Source organism: Gorilla gorilla, chromosome 7, assembly GCF_029281585.2.
Source record: "Gorilla gorilla gorilla isolate KB3781 chromosome 7, NHGRI_mGorGor1-v2.1_pri, whole genome shotgun sequence".
NCBI lineage: Eukaryota > Metazoa > Chordata > Mammalia > Primates > Hominidae > Gorilla > Gorilla gorilla.
The window spans coordinates 33,969,364-33,987,197 of record NC_073231.2 but is presented as its reverse complement, the minus strand read 5'-3'; the positions used below and the strand labels follow the sequence as shown (position 1 = coordinate 33,987,197).

Genomic DNA, 17,834 nt, shown 5'->3' with positions numbered 1-17,834 from the left:
GAACAAAGCTCTGATGCTGAAGGCTGGCTTGACAGTTGCACCTTCCACTCCCTCTCAGCAATACTTTCCTCAAACTGGCCCTTTCTTGTGCCTTGGTTTTCAAACCAAAGCCTGTGATTTGGTTTCTGCTTTGGTCTGAGACCTAAGTGAAGAGCTTCTCTCAGCGCTCCTCCCTGGGGCCTGAAGCCCTGCCCCTGGGCCGGTCTAGGTCACCTGTGAGTCAACCTGCTAAGAAGTATTGTGTCTATGTTTCCACACTACTAAGGGTGTTATTATTTTAAGAGGTGGTACTGGGTTTTCTCTTAGGGAGAGAAATGTCTTTGTTGAGGAAAATTCCTTGATAAATCACTTGAAGCAGAAGGCAGAAGGTGACAGAGGGAGACGAAAATGTCACCAGGATCTCAAGACACTTGAAATAAAGTAGGCAAACCGGTCTGTACAGGGAACAGGTGCAGGGGGAGGGAGAAGAAAGGAGTCCCTGCCAAGAAGAGGTATATGTGGATCAAGAGCCCCACAGGCAGGTGGCTTTGTGTTCTTTCTGTGCAATGTGTGAGGTCCCTTCTCAAGTCCACAACATTTATTACATGGGTAACTGCCTTGTGTGAGTGCATTTTTTTAAAACAAAAATCAAGAAAGGACTGAGTTACACAAAGGAGACAACACTGCTTGTATTCTTTAGGAGAAAACACAGAGGTTTCCTCTCAGATGACCCACTGGAACTAGGAAATGGAAGAAAGTGTAGCAAAGGGAATATTTTCATGGAGGTGGACAGAGTTAGGGGGAACAAATGCAGGAAGACAAAGTACTTGGAGCCAGCAAAGGGGAATTGTTTCCCCAGTGGATGTGAAGGGGAAAGGGGAGGGAACAGTTCCTAAAACCAGAAGGTGGTTGCTGGAGCTGTCAGCTGGCAGCCATTGAGAGAGGGCTCCTAGGGGTGGAAGGAGGATGGCTGACTTGACCTCATCCTCTCTCCCTCTCTGATCTCCTGCTAGTCCTTCTCATTGGTCAAACCCAAAGGGATGCCAAAAGGCAAGCACGCACCAGGACATGCACCAGGACACGCACCAGGGTGGGGAAGGATGGGACACAAATCTGGAGGGCCAATAAAAAAATAGTATGCCCTGGAGGCAAGGACCCTAGGCAGTGGTTATCTGAGAGCATGACCCTTCCAGGAATGCTCTAAAATACTTGAGATGGCTTTGATGGTCCACAGAATAGTGTTCAAACTAAATATGTTTAGTTTTTGTGGGGTTGGAGCACCCCATGTGCGATGGAGTTATGAAAATGTTACCACCTCAATTGCCCATCTATTGGCTTTGCTTAATAAAACTCACGATTTCCTCTGGAAACACTTGGTTCTGGGAGTTCTTTTGAGCCGTGGCTAAGTTTTTTGTTTTTTTTTTATACTTTAAGTTTCAGGGTACATGTGCACAATGTGCAGGTTAGTTACATATGTATACGTGTGCCATGCTGGTGTGCTGCACCCATTAACTCGTCATTTAGCATTAGGTATATCTCCTAATGCCATCCCTCCCCCCTCCCCTCACCCCACAACAGTCCCCGGAGTGTGACGTTCCCCTTCCTGTGTCCATGTGTTCTCATTGTTCAACTCCCATCTGTGAGTGAGAACATGTGGTGTTTGGTTTTTTGTCCTTGCGATAGTTTACTGAGAATGATGATTTCCAATTTCATCCATGTCCCTACAAAGGACATGAACTCATCATTTTTTATGGCTGCATAGTATTCCATGGTGTATATGTGCCACATTTTCTTAATCCAATCTATCATTGTTGGACATTTGGGTTGGTTCCAAGTCTTTGCTATTGTGAATAATGCCGCAATAAACATACGTGTGTATGTGTCTTTATAGCAGCATGATTTATAGTCCTTTGGGTATATACCCAGTAATGGGATGGCTGGGTCAAATGGTATTTCTAGTTCTAGATCCCTGAGGAATCGCCACACTGACTTCCACAATGGTTGAACTAGTTTACAGTCCTGCCAACAGTGTAAAAGTGTTCATATTTCTCCACATCCTCTGCAGCACCTGTTGTTTCCTGACTTTAGTGATTGCTATTCTAACTGGTGTGAGATGATATCTCATTGTGGTTTTGATTTGCATTTTTCTGATGGCCAGTGATGATGAGCATTTTTTCATGTGTCTTTTGGCTGCATAAATGTCTTCTTTTGAGAAGTGTCTGTTCATATCCTTTGCCCACTTTTTGATGGGGTTGTTTGTTTTTTCTTGTAAATTTGTTTGAGTTCATTGTAGATTCTGGATATTAGCCCTTTGTCAGATGAGTAGGTTGTGAAAATTTTCTCCCATTTTGTAGGTTGCCCGTTCACTCTGATGGTAGTTTCTTTTGCTGTGCAGAAGCTCTTTAGTTTAATTAGATCCCATTTGTCAATTTTGTCTTTTGTTGCCATTGCTTTTGGTGTTTTACACATGAAGTCCTTGCCCGTGTCTATGTCCTGAATGCTAATGCCTAGGTTTTCTTCTAGGGTTTTTATGGTTTTAGGTCTAACATTTAAGTCTTTAATCCATCTTGAATTAATTTTTGTATAAGGTGTAAGGAAGGGATCCAGTTTCAGCTTTCTACATATAGCTAGCCAGTTTTCCCAGCACCATTTATTAAATAGGGAATCCTTTCCCCATTGCTTGTTTTTGTCAGGTTTGTCAAAGATTAGATAGTGGTAGATATGTGGCATTATTTCTGAGGGCTCTGTTCTGTTCCATTGATCTACATCTCTGTTTTGGTACCAGTACCATGCTGTTTTGGTTACTGTAGCCTTGTAGTATAGTTTGAAGTCGGGTAGTGTGATGCCTCCAGCTTTGTTCTTTTGGCTTAGGATTGACTTGGTGATGTGGGCTCTTTTTTGGTTCCATATGAACTTTAAAGTAGTTTTTTCCAATTCTGTAAAGAAAGCCATTGGTAGCTTGATGGGGATGGCATTGAATCTATAAATTACCTTGGGCTGTATGGCCATTTTCACAATATTGATTCTTCCTACCCATGAGCATGGAATGTTCTTCCATTTGTTTGTATCCTCTTTTATTTCATTGAGCAGTGGTTTGTAGTTCTCCTTGAAGAGGTCCTTCACTTCCCTTGTAAGTTGGATTCCTAAGTATTTTATTCTCTTTGAAGCAATTGTGAATGGGAGTTCACGCATGATTTGGCTCTCTGTTTGTCTGTTGTTGGTGTATAAGAATGCTTGTGATTTTTGTACATTGATTTTGTATCCTGAGACTTTGCTGAAGTTACTTATCAGCTTAAGGAGATTTTGGGCTGAGACAATGGGGTTTTCTAGATATACAATCATGTCATCTGCAAACAGGGACAATTTGACTTCCTCCTTTCCCAATTGAATACCCTTTATTTCCTTCTCCTGCCTAATTGCCCTGGCCAGAACTTCCAACACTATGTTGAATAGGATTGGTGAGAGAGGGCATCCCTGTCTTGTGAGCTGTGGCTAAGTTTTATCTGCCCCTTGGTAGCCATGCCTTGTTGGATCTTCATGGTCAGTTGGGCCCATTTCCCGGTATTGGGCCTTGCATGGTGGTGTACCCAGTGCCCTGTCTTGGCTATCAGCCTCTGCACCTTGTTATGACTGAAGAGTCAAATGTTCCAGACAAGTCCTAAGGTACCACCTTCTGGGTCTCAAATTTTCAACATTCTTGGCCATCCATGGAGCAGACAGGCACTCATCATCCATTTAGAGGCCTCAGGATTTCTTTTTAGTTCTATAGCCTGTATTTGTTTCCTGAATAAATATCCCTGCACCTGTTCCATCCATATTGATGAGAGGTACAGGTAAAATGTCTATCTCGCTGGGCACAACAGTGCATTCATATAATCCCAGCTACTCAAGTGGCTGAGGCTGAAGGATTGCTTGAGCCCAGGAGGTTGAATCCATCCTAGGCAACATAATTAAGTTTCCATATCTAAATAAATAAATAATAAAATACCTATCTGACATCAACCTTTTCAGGCAAGTGAATATTTTGAAGTTGACTTTGTTAATTTCAGAGTTGCCATTGATATTTTCAAGGAACTCGAATATTCTCATCGCATAGCTGGTTTGCTCTGCAGGAAACCAAAGAGGAGATGCTTTTCTATTATCATGGGAAATATGTTATTTTGAATGGGAATTTAATCGTCGGCCAAAATTTGCTCATTGGGGTTCATTATTGAAGTTGCACATTTTCCCCTCTGCATACAAAAATCCTGTTCTAATCTTTTTTGCTTCTGTCTGAGCAAACTGAATGCTGTTTAATTCACCTTGGCCTTGTTGAGAAGAACCACAATGGTATTTTGCTTGAAGCTGTTTGTTCTGGCATCAGCTTACATAAGCAGAAAAACCTACATTTCAAAGACAGTACAAACACAAATGCATGCACCTGCTTCCAAAGGAGAGGCTATGAAAGAACTATCTGGGTGACAGGGGGAAAGTCAGCTGTAAAATGTGTGTATTGGTGGAGGCAGAGTAAGAGCTAGTTTGCAGGTTTGTGGTGGAACCTAACTGGTCCAGTATATGTGCATGTGCATGGCACATTGTAAGTGGATATTATGTGGTGGCTGCACAACCTTTATTTGTATATTATTCTATAAATACATGGTGCACCTTAACCATTGTTGATTAATGAGCATCTTTAGAGCAAGTAAGTGAATAAATGCATCAGCAATTCTTCCCCCAAGATTAACATAGAATGAAATCTGATTTCAATGAGGAAAGAAAAATGCATAGTTGAGGAAAATCCATATGGATTTCTGGGACCCATGAGTCTAAATAAAATAATGCGTATGAAAATGCATAAAATAATACCAGCAACCAAACATGTACAAGGCAATCAGTTCATTTGCTTCCTATTATTACACCCCAGGAGACAAAAGATGTTTCAGTTAAATTTGGGAGCAGTTCAGACGGCCAGAAAACTAAATTTTCCCAGGTTCAAAGCCTATGTTTCCTAAAGAGAAATTATTTAAAAAAAATAGGAATATACTGTGGGTCTCTAGGATCTTAGACATCTGTCCCCACTCTGGAGGGAAAATGGAGTGCTTACTATGTGGTAGGCAGTGTAAATGTTATCTCATGTATACAGCAGCCCTCTGAGATAGATGTTACAGTGCCTACCTTACTTCAGTCACAGAGCTGGGTCTGTTAAACTACTAAGCCCAAGGTCTCTGCAGGCCACCATGCTGCCTCCAGGACATGCGTGGGCCCCCAGGTGTGTGCTGGGAGAGATGGGGTTGGCTCTCATCAGATGGATCCTTTTATAGTATTGACATCGCTACAAATCGGTGTAGACACAGTCTTCCTCTTTTAGTGACTTAGAACGGCATGCTGCCTCTTATCTCTGTAATTAATCCCTGCCACTCAATGAAAAGATGGTTCTGGGTAGTGAGGAAGCCCAAGGTTGGGAGGTTACCTGGTTCTAGCAGCTGTTAGGAGAGCAGCACAGATTACAGTAAATGGCTTGGCATATTCTTTTAGAAACTCCTAAACCCTCTTGATCTCTGCCGAAGGCCTTTTCGTATACACATGCACCCATGCATGCACACGCACACAGGCACACACACACACACACACACACTGTTCCTGTGTCTGGCTGCTATCTGTCTGTGAATGCTCCTGCCTCCTATTTAAAATGAGTCTGGGTTTATCTCTGCTGTTCATCTTGGCCTGAAGCAGATCATTCACATAGTACTTTTTCCCCTTGATATGGAGAAGGAGAGGGTTAGCAGTCTGTGAGCTGGTTGAGAAGCATTTGGATCATTCAGGAATCGGGTGATGGAATTTTTTGATAGGTCTGTGCAGAGAGAATAGGTGTCTTTAGAAGTTAACTGATAGCATTACAGTGTGAGAACTGAGCAATTAATTGTCTTCCCACCTGGATTCCCAGCCTATATGCTCTCCTCCAGCTAATCTAGAAATTTTTCCTTCAGCCAGCACTAATCCATTACTATGTTGATAAGACTTCAGTCCACCTTGTGAATCCCAAAGCCTGCCTGGCACAGAATACAGGAGCTAATCTTAAAGTCCCTTAGCAAAAATTGGTTTAATTTCTATATCCTATCAATGAACTATCTGAAGAAGAAATCAGGAAAACAATTCCTTTTACAATAGCACCAGAAAAATATTTAGGAGTAAATTTAACCAAGGAGTTGAAAGATCTGTATATTGAAAATGGTAAAACATTGATGAAAGAAATTGAAGACACAAATAAGTGGAAAGATATCCTGGGTTCACAGACTGCAATAATTAATATTGTCAAAATGTCCACACTACCCAAAGCAATTTACAGATTTAATGCAATCCCTTTTAAAATTCCAATGACATTTCTCACAGAACAACAACAAAACATCTTAAAATTAGTATGGAACCACAAAAGACTGAATAGCCAAAGACATTCTGAGCTAAAAGAACAAAGCTAGAGGAATCACATTACCTGATCTTAAAATATATTACAAAGTTACAGTAATCAAAATGGCATGATACTGATTTAAGCACAGACACATAGGCCTATGTAACAAAATAGAGAGCCATGCATTTATGGCCAATTGATGTGTGACAAAGATGCCAGGAACACACAATAGGGAAAGGATAGTCTCTTCAGTAAGTGCTGTTGGGTCAACTGAATATCCACATGCAGAAGAACAAAATTGGACTTTCACATCATAGCATATACAACAATCAACTCAAAATTGATGGAAAATGTAAACATAAGACCCGAAACTGTAAAACTACAAGAAGAAAACATAGGGGAAACAGTCCATGACATCGATCTGTGCATTGACTCCTTGGCTATGACTCAAAAAACACAGGCAACATAAGTAAAAATAGACACATGGGATTGCATCAAACTAAAAATCTTCTATACAGCAAAGAAAATAGAATGAAGAGACAACCCATAAATTGGGAGAAGTATTTGCAAACCATCCATAGATGAGGAGCATCTACCCAAAACATGTGAGAAATTCAATAGCAAGAAAATAAATAACCTGATTAAAAAATGAGCCAAGGACCTGAGCAGACATTTCTCAAATGAAGACATACAAATAGCCAACAGACATATAAAAAATGCTTAGTATCACAAATCATCAGGCAAAGGCAAGTTAATACCACAACGAGATGTAACTTTACACCTATTAGAGTGGCCATTTTCAAAAATATGAAAGATAACAAATGTTGGTGAGGGTGTGGAGAAAAGAGAACCTTTGTAAACTGCTGGTCAGAATGTAGATTAGTACAGCTAGTATGGAAAAGAGTATGGAGGTTCCTCAAAAAACTAAAAATAGAACCGTTATATAATCCAACAATCCCAATTCTAGGTGTATATCCAAAGGAACTGAAATCAGTGTGTTGAAGAGATATTTGCCCTCTCAGGCTCATTGTGGCACTATTCACAAGAACTGAGATATGAAATCAATCTAAGTGTCCATCTACAGATGAATGGATAAAGAAAGTATGGTACATATTCAAAATGGAACAACTATTCAGCCTTAACAAAGAAGGAAGTTCTATCATTTGTGAGAACGTGGATGAACATGGAAGGCATTATGCTAAGAGAGTAGACAATCTCTTCATTCTAAATTCTGTAAGTCTGTAAATAGAGCTTAGGACCGAATTTTTGGTTGGCACCCATGGTGGTACCTGAACTCCCTCAGAACTTTTCACAAGAACCACCATTTAGCCAGGTCCACCTCCTGCTGTGTTTGTGCAATTGCTCTTTGGGCCCAAGGGCAAGGTCTAACATGTATTCCTATTAAATATCTTCTTGTTACATTCATCTTTTCACTTCAACCTGTCAAGAGGAGTTTAAAACATGATTCTGTCATCAAAATAGTAGCTATAATTTGCTCATAGATTGGATGAGCTTGCCTTTTCTGTTTTTGTCAATGTCAGCAATCCTTAACCCTTTTCTTCCCTAGCAACTGAGAGATATGATACTCTTCCTTCAATAACACTGGCTGATTACTCAAGGCATTGGGGTGAGGGGATTGAGAAGCAAGACTACGTAAATATTAGGTTGCAAGGCATGCATAAAGTGAAGCTCATCCCCTTCCTCCCCGGATTCGTGCTCATAGTTTTCTGATTAGCTTCTTAGAATGGCTGATTCACGCTATACTAATAATTATGTTGAAAATACAATGGTACATTATGAATCACTTCGCTCCAGGTTGGCCTCCACCTGATCATTTGAAAAATGATCTACTCACCATTTGAAAAATGTGTGCGTGTGTGTGCGTGTATAGTATATATATATATATGTATGTGTATATATATATGTATGTATGTGTGTATATGTATATATATACGTCTCTTTGTCTATGTATAATCATTCATAATTACTCTTCTTGGCTAGTAGGTTATCATGAGACAACTTGTTAAACGCCTTGTTAAGATCTACATACACATCCGGCTCCTGATCCAAAGTTCTTTCATGTACAAGTCGGAATTCGGAGCATTTGAAATTCGGTGCTTTTGAAATTTAGAATTCAAATACAGAGGATATTCAGACTTGGAAAGAGGCTAGACCTTAACATAGCACTCTGTCACAGCACTGCTCCGAGCTCTCTCACAACCAAAGCAGCATGTGTAGGCAATTTTGTAACTTCAACATCATGGCACAGATTTTCATATTGGAGGTATTTTACCTTAGATACACATTTCCTCAAGTCTTTTTCTGGCTTGGTTTATTACCTCTATTTCTTTTAGCCAATTATATGTTAGCCTTTTTCATTTCCTCTGAAAAGTCAATAAAAATGTAATTAGAGAAAAGTTCGGGTAGAAAAGGCTATCATCCATTTCATTGTGTGGGTTGCTTGAGAAATGTTTATTTGTGGACCAGGAATTTCTTATTTGCATTGGCCCTGACTTTGTGTATATATCCACTGCTTAGCAAAATCCTCTTCCTGAGCTCGTGAGCCTGGAGGCCTGGAAATGAAGGCCCATGGCAGACTTGGAACAGGTGTCCTTAACTGCCCCAGATTAACCCTTTCAGGCAGTGGGTTTCTTCTCTGCTCTCACCAGGGCAGGCAGCAGTATTTATCAGATGTCCACATGAAAAACAGGTGTTAGATGATGATTCAATATCTTAAAATATTTCACATATGCTTTTGGAAAAACAACAACAATAATTAAAAAAACCCAAGAAGGAAGTTTGTTAATCAGATAAATATTTCTGTATTATCTACTGCATTTAAAAAAAACTACATTTAAAACAGGCTGGGCCCAAACCCTGGAAGGGAGTTGCAAAGCTGTGGATGATGTGTTCAGTTTTATGAAATGCCCCTGACGAACTTAAAATCTAGTCAAGAAAATCATATTTTTTTTAAAAAAACGTGTTTTCTATTTATAAAGATGACTTACGTTTGTTGTGAGAAATTTGGAAAATATATAAAAAATGTAAGAAAGAAAATTCAAATCTCCCATATCCCACCACCAATAATCACCATTAACATTTGGTGTAACTTTTAAAAGAAATGTGTATGTGTTTAAATTTCTTTTTGCAAAGCTGAGATTATATTACACACATTTAAATGTGCCTTTTCACCTACTATAGTTGTAACATTTCCCAAAGTCACTAAATATTATTTAAATCTATCTTATGGGTAGGAAGTATTCCATCATTTGGATGCACAATAATTAATTTGACAAATCTTTTTTAGGAATTATGTTGATTGAAACCATTGGCTATTACAAATAATACTGAAGTATGTATCTTTGTAAATACATTTTTATGTACATCAATAAGTATTTCTCTAGGAGAATTTCCTAGATGTTGATTTAATGGTCTGAAAAATATAAATGTAATATAGGGTTTTAAAAAACAGTTGGATGCAGTGGCTCATGCCTATAATCCCAGCACTTTGGGAGGTGGAGGTGGGAAAATTGCTTGAGCCTAGGAGTTCCAGGCTTCAGAGGGCTGTGATGGTGCTACTGCACTCCAGCCTGTGCAACAGAGTGAGACATTATCTCAAAAAATAATAATAGTAATAATAATAATAATAATAATAATACACATGGCCAAATTCTGTTCAAAATGCTGTAGTAATTTACACACACACCAACGATGAATGAGGACACCCACTTGCTTTAACCTTGGACATTTTCATTTGTCAATTTGGTAGCTAAAAATAATATCTCATTTTAATTTTTGTCTCTTTGCTTCCTAGAGAAGGTGAACATGTTTTCTTGTTTATGGATCATCTCTGTTTCTTCTTTTGTAAATTGTGTTTTCATGTGTTTAGCCCCTTGTTCTTCTGGAGTTTCATAGTTTTCTTAATGATTTTAAAAGGTCTGTATATACTAATAGTATTGTCCTTTGTGTGTCATGTATATTGCAAATATTTTACCTGATTTGTCTATATCTTTAAAATTTTTTAAGCTTACAGATGTTTTCGAATTTTTAGGTAATCAGTACTATGAAGTTTTTTCTATGGGATTCCTCTCCCCTTTTATGTTAGCAAAAACTTTGTCACAGCAAGATTAGCTGTTTGAATTTACATTTGTATCTTGTTCTGTTATTGTTTCTCATTCTCTCTCAAACATGTAACTCTTTAGTCCATTTGCAATTTAGAGTATGATACATAGAGTAAAATTTGGCTTTGTCTTCATTCCAAGTGATTCACCCAGTTTGCCGTCATCATTCTTAATTTTCCCTCCAGCCAGTTTGAAATAGCATCTTAATCACATGTTAAATTATTGCATAGACTTAGGCATGTGTTTTTGTTTTCCTTTTCTGTTCCACTCATCTGCCAGTTTGCTAAAATCATTCTGTTTTATTTTTTGCAGCCAAATAACACATTCTAATATCTGACCTTAGGAACCCATTCTCTCACAATTCTTGTCTTTCAGAATTTCTTGTTAGATCTTCTGTATGGTCTTCTAAATACACTTTTAAATCATTTTGTTAAAATATCCACCCCTCTTTTTTGAGACAATATTTTGCTCTCCTGCCCAGGCTGGAGTGCAGTAGTGTAATCATGCGCCACTTGCAGCCTCAACCTCCCAGGTTCAAGCAATTTTCCTGCCTCAGCCTCCCGAGTAGCTTGGACCACAGGTGCATGCCACCACGGCTGGCTAAATTTTTTGGATTTTTTGTAGAGACAGGATTTTACCATGTTGCCCAGGCTAATCTCAAACTCCTGGGCTCAAGTGATCTACCATCCTTTGCTTCCCAAAGTGGCGGGATGACAGGTATGAGCTACCGTACCCAGCCAAAATACCTCATTTGTAATGGCATTGGAACATCATTAATTACATCTTAAATTAACTTGGAAAAAATTGATCTCTTTAAAACTTTGAGAGCCTTTCAGAAGAAACTGACAGACAGAAGACACACATCTATTTTCATTTGTGATGCTCCCTTCACTGGGGCATTGCTGATGGTAAAGCACTAGAAAAGTTAGAGGCCACAGCAATTCAGATAACAGAAAGGGAATTTAAAGAAAATGAAATTGCAACAAATCCCTGGAGGATGGACAAGAGGAGGAAGCTGCAGCCTGCACTTTGTGTCAGGGACGGCCCAGAGAACCCCTAGACTAGGAGAAGGCAGATGTCTCAGAGGGTGGAGTAACAGTGGGGCTGAAAACAGGGCATTCATTGAAATTCTGTATATGGAACAGATAACTCCTCTGTCCTTTCCAAAAGCCCACAGGGAGAAAAGCTCAAGGCCAGACATCCATGCCCAGGAAAAATGGGAGGTTCCTTCTTATATAATTGCATCAATTGTCTGGGAAAACCAGTGTGGTCATATGGGTTCTAGAAACGTCTTTTTAAAATTTAAGTTCTGTTTTCCTGCAGTGAATCTTTTCCACAGGTTATCATCTTGATGTCTCTTTTGAGGGTTATATTCTACTTCTTAGTTGCAGAATCCTTTCCTTGGCTAAATATGTTTGGTTTTCCCCATGAACAGGGTGGGTGAATTCCCTCCATCGGCTTACTCTCAGAATTCCCCTCTCATATCTTCCTTATAAGAGATGGTTGATATAAATTTATATGGTTATCGACTCTTACTTTTTCTAGTAAGAGTTTCTGTTAATGTCTCCTCCAAGGCTGCTCTCTGACTAATGTGGGGGAAGGTGGGAAGCAGTTTTTCTTCAGATTGGCTCTGTTGTCTACCAAATGTCTGGTACAGATGCCAATAACACAGTCCCTGTGGTTCTGTCATGTAGATAACATCTATGCCCAGATTACAGTCCTGATTTTGTCATGTTTTGGGGGGGTATAGAAAGCAGACTGTGAGACATGTGGGTTTATCTCTTCTTACCTGGCAGTGTGAGTGAGATCATCACTTTTTTATTTTTGGATATATGCAAATTATGTGAGAATTTCCGCCTGAGTGGGAAAGGTCACCATGAGTTGGAATGGTCACAGGAAATCACAGAATAAATTATATCTGAGTGAGGACTTGAAGGATCAATGGGATTCAAATTTTGGAGGAGGTTCCAGTCGGGCACAAGCACAGAGATACAATGCATAAGGTGTATTTGTCATGAAGAGAAGTGCCTTGCTCATATGGAGTATTCATGGTAGATTTGTTTTGAAAGATAGGTAGGGACCAGAGAGTCATGGGTCCTGGGCACCAAAAAAAGTGAGTTTGTGTTCTGTAAATCATAATAGGCAGGCCAGGCATGGTGGCTCATGCCTATAATCCCAGCACTTTGGGAGGCCAAGGTGGGCGGATCACCTGAGGTCAGGAGTTCAAGACCAGCCTGGCCAACGTGGTGAAACCCCGTCTCTACTAAAAATACAAAAATTAGCTGGGCGTGGTGGCACACACCTGTAGTCCCAGCTACTTACGAGGTTGAGGCAGGAGAATTGCTTGAATCTGGGAGGCGGAGGTTGCAGTGAGCAGATATCGTGCCACTGCATTCGAGCCCAGGCAACAGAGTGAGACTCCGTCTTAAAAAAAAAAAAAATTATAACAAGCAGAAATTTCATATGCTGAAAGATGTGTTCCACAAGGATTGAGGCAACCCCCAAAAAGAAGAATCTGTCTTCCCAGTGCTAAGGACAGTCAGCTCAGGGCACCAGGGAGGCACCCACCTGTCAAAGAGCTGGTCCCTGCACATTATGGTCTCCACGGTCAACTCCATCAGTAATCATCTAAGCCAGTGCCACAAACACAGAGAGCAAGGCAAAGTAAAGCAAAGACCTTTTAGACAAAAGACAACACTAAAGAGTATACAATGGATGAAGGAGACTGCTGTGCCCTGGCACAGAAGAACTCAATCACTGGTTTGCAGAAGCGGATATGGCTTAAAGAGCATCCTGTGGCATGTTAGAAGAAGGAGCAGGAAGAAGGGCAGATGCAAACATAGATATCTGCTCCAGAGGAGGAAGGAGAGGAAGCCATGGAAGAAAACGTGGCTGTGCCCAGGCACATGATCCAATGTCACAAGATTTCTAAGATTCCACAGCTAGTTTTGAAGCCGGGAACAATTTCTCAAGGAAGTGATGCAGCAACCTGGTATCATGAGTCAATCAGGCCCACTTTAGCCCTCAGGCCTTGGCTTATGTTCAGTGTAAGTGGAAACATGAGAGCCTCATACTACGATTTCAGTTTGCCTTTTTTTAGTTTATTGAGTCCAACGTAAAAGCTGAAATCACAAAGTAAAAATAATAGTCACATTCAAAAGGATCATTTTCTTGTTTCCCTATGCTAGAAAGCTGACCTTTAGTGTGTGCCCAATTAAAACAAGGGCTTTTTCTTTTTTCTTTTTATTTATTTATTTATTGAGACAGAGTTTCGCTGTTGTTGCCCAGGCTGGAGTGCAATGGCGCAAACTCAGCTCACGACAATCTCTGCCTCCCGGGTTCAAGCGATTCTCCTGCCTCAACCTCCCGAGTAGCTGGGATTAGGCACATGCGCCACCACACCCGGCCAATTTTGCATTTTTAGTAGAGACGGGGTTTCTCCATGTTGGTCAGGCTGGTCTCGAACTCCCGACCTCAGGTGATCCACCCGCCTTGGCCTCCCAAAGTGCTGGGATTACAGGCGTGAGCCACTGCACCCAGCCTTTCTTTTTTTTAAAAAAAGAAGAATGATTGGTGTTCTTCATATCATATACATAATATACACTTATGGAAAAAACAGTTGAATAAAAATTATATTATTTTCATCATACCCAAATATTAGCCTATTGTTATATTCTTCAATCTTTATACATAAATATACATGTACATTTATACATATAAACACTGTAAACATAGGATTCTACTGCCCATTCTGTTTGGTAACCTTAAGCAGTGTAAATTCAAAGATGCCAAGATTTTATCTCTTTTTGCAACAATAATAAAAACAAACAGAATGTAATTTTCTAAAAACCCTTTTCTGCAGAGATAATCATAGCTATTTGTTAAACTATATCAGTAACTGGGGGTGAGAGAGGTGAGTGAATACTAGTCGTTTGTAGGGAGTGGGCTTTACATTTCACCTTCACTGACTTGCCCAGCCTTACAGAAAGCCATGCAAGTGTTTCATAGGTCCGCAGCTATGAGTTGGAAACCATTTGTCATCAGAACCGAGGAAGAAGAATGAGGCTAACAGGGTGGGCCTAATACAGGTACTGTAGGAATTATCCATTCCCGGAAGGGGGAGGGCAACAAACTCATTTTCAGCTTCGGATACAGTCATGCATTGCCTCAGAGAAAATGCATCATTAGGTGATGTTGTGCAAATGTCATGGAGTGCACTTACACAAACCTAGACGGTATGACCTACGACACACGTAGGCTCTATGGTATAGCTTACTGCTCCTAGACTACAAACCCATACAGCCTGTGACTGTACTGAATACTGTAGGCAATTGTAACACAAAGGTAAGCATTTGTGAATCTAAACATAGAAGAAATACAGTAAAAATATCACATTATACTCTTACAGAACCATCATATCTGCAGTCTGTTATTGACCAAAATGTCATTATGCAGCACATGACTGTTTTTAAAGAACAAATGAGTCACTTAGGAAAGAACACATGAATCTTTTTTCATAATTACTCCCCATCACGGGTTCATTTTCCAATTCACTAGCTGTACTTTGAGCATATTCATTCAACAAATGGCAGACATGATGCTATGGGTGCTGTTCTGGGTGCTGGTGACAGTGCAACCAAGCAGAAAAACTCCCACCTTCTTGGAGCTTACCTTCTAGTAAGCTAGAAGGGGGAGGCAAAGAAGAAATAAATACGTGGTATGTCAGATGGTAAGGAGAATAATGGGGAAAATAAAGTAGGGAAGGGGATTGGGGTTGTCAGTGATAAGGGGTGAGATTTTAAACACTGGAGGTCAGAAAGGGCCTCACTGAGAATGTGAGCTTGAGCAAAGACCCAACGGAAGTGAGGGACTGGGTCATGTGGCTGACTGGCCAACGACATTGCAGGCAGCCAATAGCAAGTGCAGAAGGCCCAAGGCAGGGCGTGCTTGGAGTATCCAAGGGATGTAAGGGAGCATCCAGCTCAGAAAGGCTGCCAGTGTGTTAGTACCCGAGATAGAAGAGAGAATCAGAGAAGATGAGACTAGCGGAGAACAGGGGAGCCAGTCTTGGTAGGGTCTTGTAAGCTCCTGAGTGATTTGGGAAAACACTGAAAAGGTTTTGGACAAGAGGGCACCATGATCTGATTAGGGTCACTCTGGGAGCTGTTTTCAGACTGCAGCGCCTGTAAACATAAATGTAAGGACCCCAGAAATAGGGGCGTCAAGGCTGGAGATGGCAATCATAATCAGGGAGAGGAGCCATTGGGGAAGCTGAATCTCCAGGGGCAAGAGCAGGACCCACGGAGTCCAGTCTCCTTTACCCACGCAGTAATTCTCCTACACCACCAACCTTGGAGGATGGGGTTTGGACTCTTGGCAGCTGCGCATAAGGTGGGCTCTCAGTAAGGCTTGTGGATAAATGGAAGAAGAAAGAGAAAACAAAAAGGATCCTACTGATGGAGGCTGCTGGTCAGGACAGCGATGGGCAGGCCCAGGAGGGAGACAGGTTGCAAACACAGGTTCCCTGTGCAGAGGGGAGAGCAGCCTGCAGAGCTTCCATGTAGGGGAGAGCAGAGCCCTTGACCCCACAGGGGTCCAGGTGCCTGTTCTGATCATCTCCCCAACATGCATGCTTCATTCTGTCATCTGGACGCCTGGGGACTTCCTCTTGGCTGCTCATTATGGTTTTACTTCTCTTTAATTCAGCTTTAGAGCTGTAAGGAGAGACATGGCATAATTAATGAGTTGAGCTTTTAGTTTTTGTCCCAGCTGCCAAGGCTACCGAGGTAAAGATGCTTTTGCAGTTTTTTTCGATTGTTAAATATTGGTTTACTCTTCAAATTTTCCCCCACTTTCCAATATCTATAGAATGTACTTATGTATGTCCTTTAGGGTTTGCCATCTGTCGAAAAGCAAGTACAGATGAGGAAGGAGAGGAAGCAAAGATCAGCTAGGGCACATTGTGGTTGGAAAATATGCCAGCTGTGATTCAATTCTAAATTTACTACAGATTCATTGCAGAATCCAAATCACCTTTTCATAAAATGGAGAAATATTATCTTCTAATCTAACACAGAGAGATCCCGTAAACACCCAGAGAGCAGTCGCTGCCTTCCTGTTATGAAGGCTTATGTTTTCTACACTATTGGTCATCTATCTCCAAGGGCTTCTGGCTGTCCAAGAAACTGTGATGGAGCCAAAAACACTTTCCACCAGAGTCCCCACTATGATGGTCACAACATTTACTTACTGGTTAAGACTGCAACTTCCAGATTGCAACTGACTGCTGGTCTGTGGAATGATTTATATATATATATATATATATATATATTTTTTTTTTTTTTTTTTTTTTTTTTTTTGAGATGGAGTCTCACCCTGTCACCCAGGCTGGAGTGCGGTGGTGCGATCTTGGCTCACTGCAACCTCCACCTCCCAGATTCAAGTGATTCTCCTGCCTCAGCCTCCCAAGTAGCTGGCATTACAGGCATCTGCCACCAGGCCCAGCTAACTTTTTGTATTTTTAGTAGAGATGGGGCTCCACCGTGTTGTCCAGGCTGGTCTCCAACTCCTGACCTCAGGTGATCCACCCACCTCAGCCTCCCAAAGTCCTGGGATTACAAGCATGAGCCACTGTGCCCAGCTGATGATTAGTATTTTTATGTGTTCTTAAACAGATCTGTATTAATTTGCTATGGCTGGCACAACAAAATTCCACAGACTGGGTGGCTTCAACAACAGAAAATGTGTTTACTCACAGTTGCAGTGGCTGGAAGTCCAAGATCAAGGAGTCTGCAGGACTGGTTTCTGCTGAGGACTCTTTCCTTGTTTTGCAGATGGCTGCCTTCTCAGAGTGTCCTCGAAAGGTCTTTATTCTGCATGCAACCATGTCTGTGACCAAATCTCCTCTTCTTATAAGAACACCAGTCATATTGGATTAGGGCCCACTTTAAAGAGCTTATTTTAACTTAACTCTTTAAAGACTGATATGGTTTGGTTATGTGTCATCTCCCAAATCTCATGTCGAATTATAATTCCCAGTGATGGAGGTGGGGCCTGGTGGGAGGTGATTGGATCATGGGAGTGGTTTCTAATGGTTTAGCACCATCCCCCTAGTGCTGTCTTGTGATAGAATTCTCGTGAGATATGATTGTTTGAAAGTGTATAGCACCTCCCCTCTTCTCTCTCTCTCTCTGTCTCTCTCTCTTTCTCTTTCTCCTGCTCTGCCATGGGAAGATGTGCCTACTTCCCCTTTGCCTTCCACCGTGACTGTACATTTCCTGAGGACTCCCTAGCCATGCTTTCTGTACAGCCTGCTGAACTGTGAGTCAATTAAATCTCTTTGTTTCATA

At 40.9% G+C, this 17,834-nt stretch overlaps 2 long non-coding RNA genes across 3 annotated transcripts in view; one reads left to right on the top strand and one right to left on the bottom strand.

Annotated features, from left to right (window-relative positions):
* The window catches only part of LOC109027956 (uncharacterized), a 50,024-nt gene extending 32,513 nt beyond the window's left edge, over positions 1–17,511 (bottom strand). For both annotated transcript variants that reach the window (XR_010134860.1, XR_010134859.1), the window contains exon 1: positions 17,241–17,511. This is a non-coding gene — a long non-coding RNA (uncharacterized lncRNA). The remainder of the gene's footprint in view (positions 1–17,240) is intronic.
* LOC109027955 (uncharacterized) overlaps positions 1–17,834 on the top strand; it is a 120,907-nt gene that overhangs the window by 79,947 nt on the left and 23,126 nt on the right. The window lies entirely within an intron of this gene.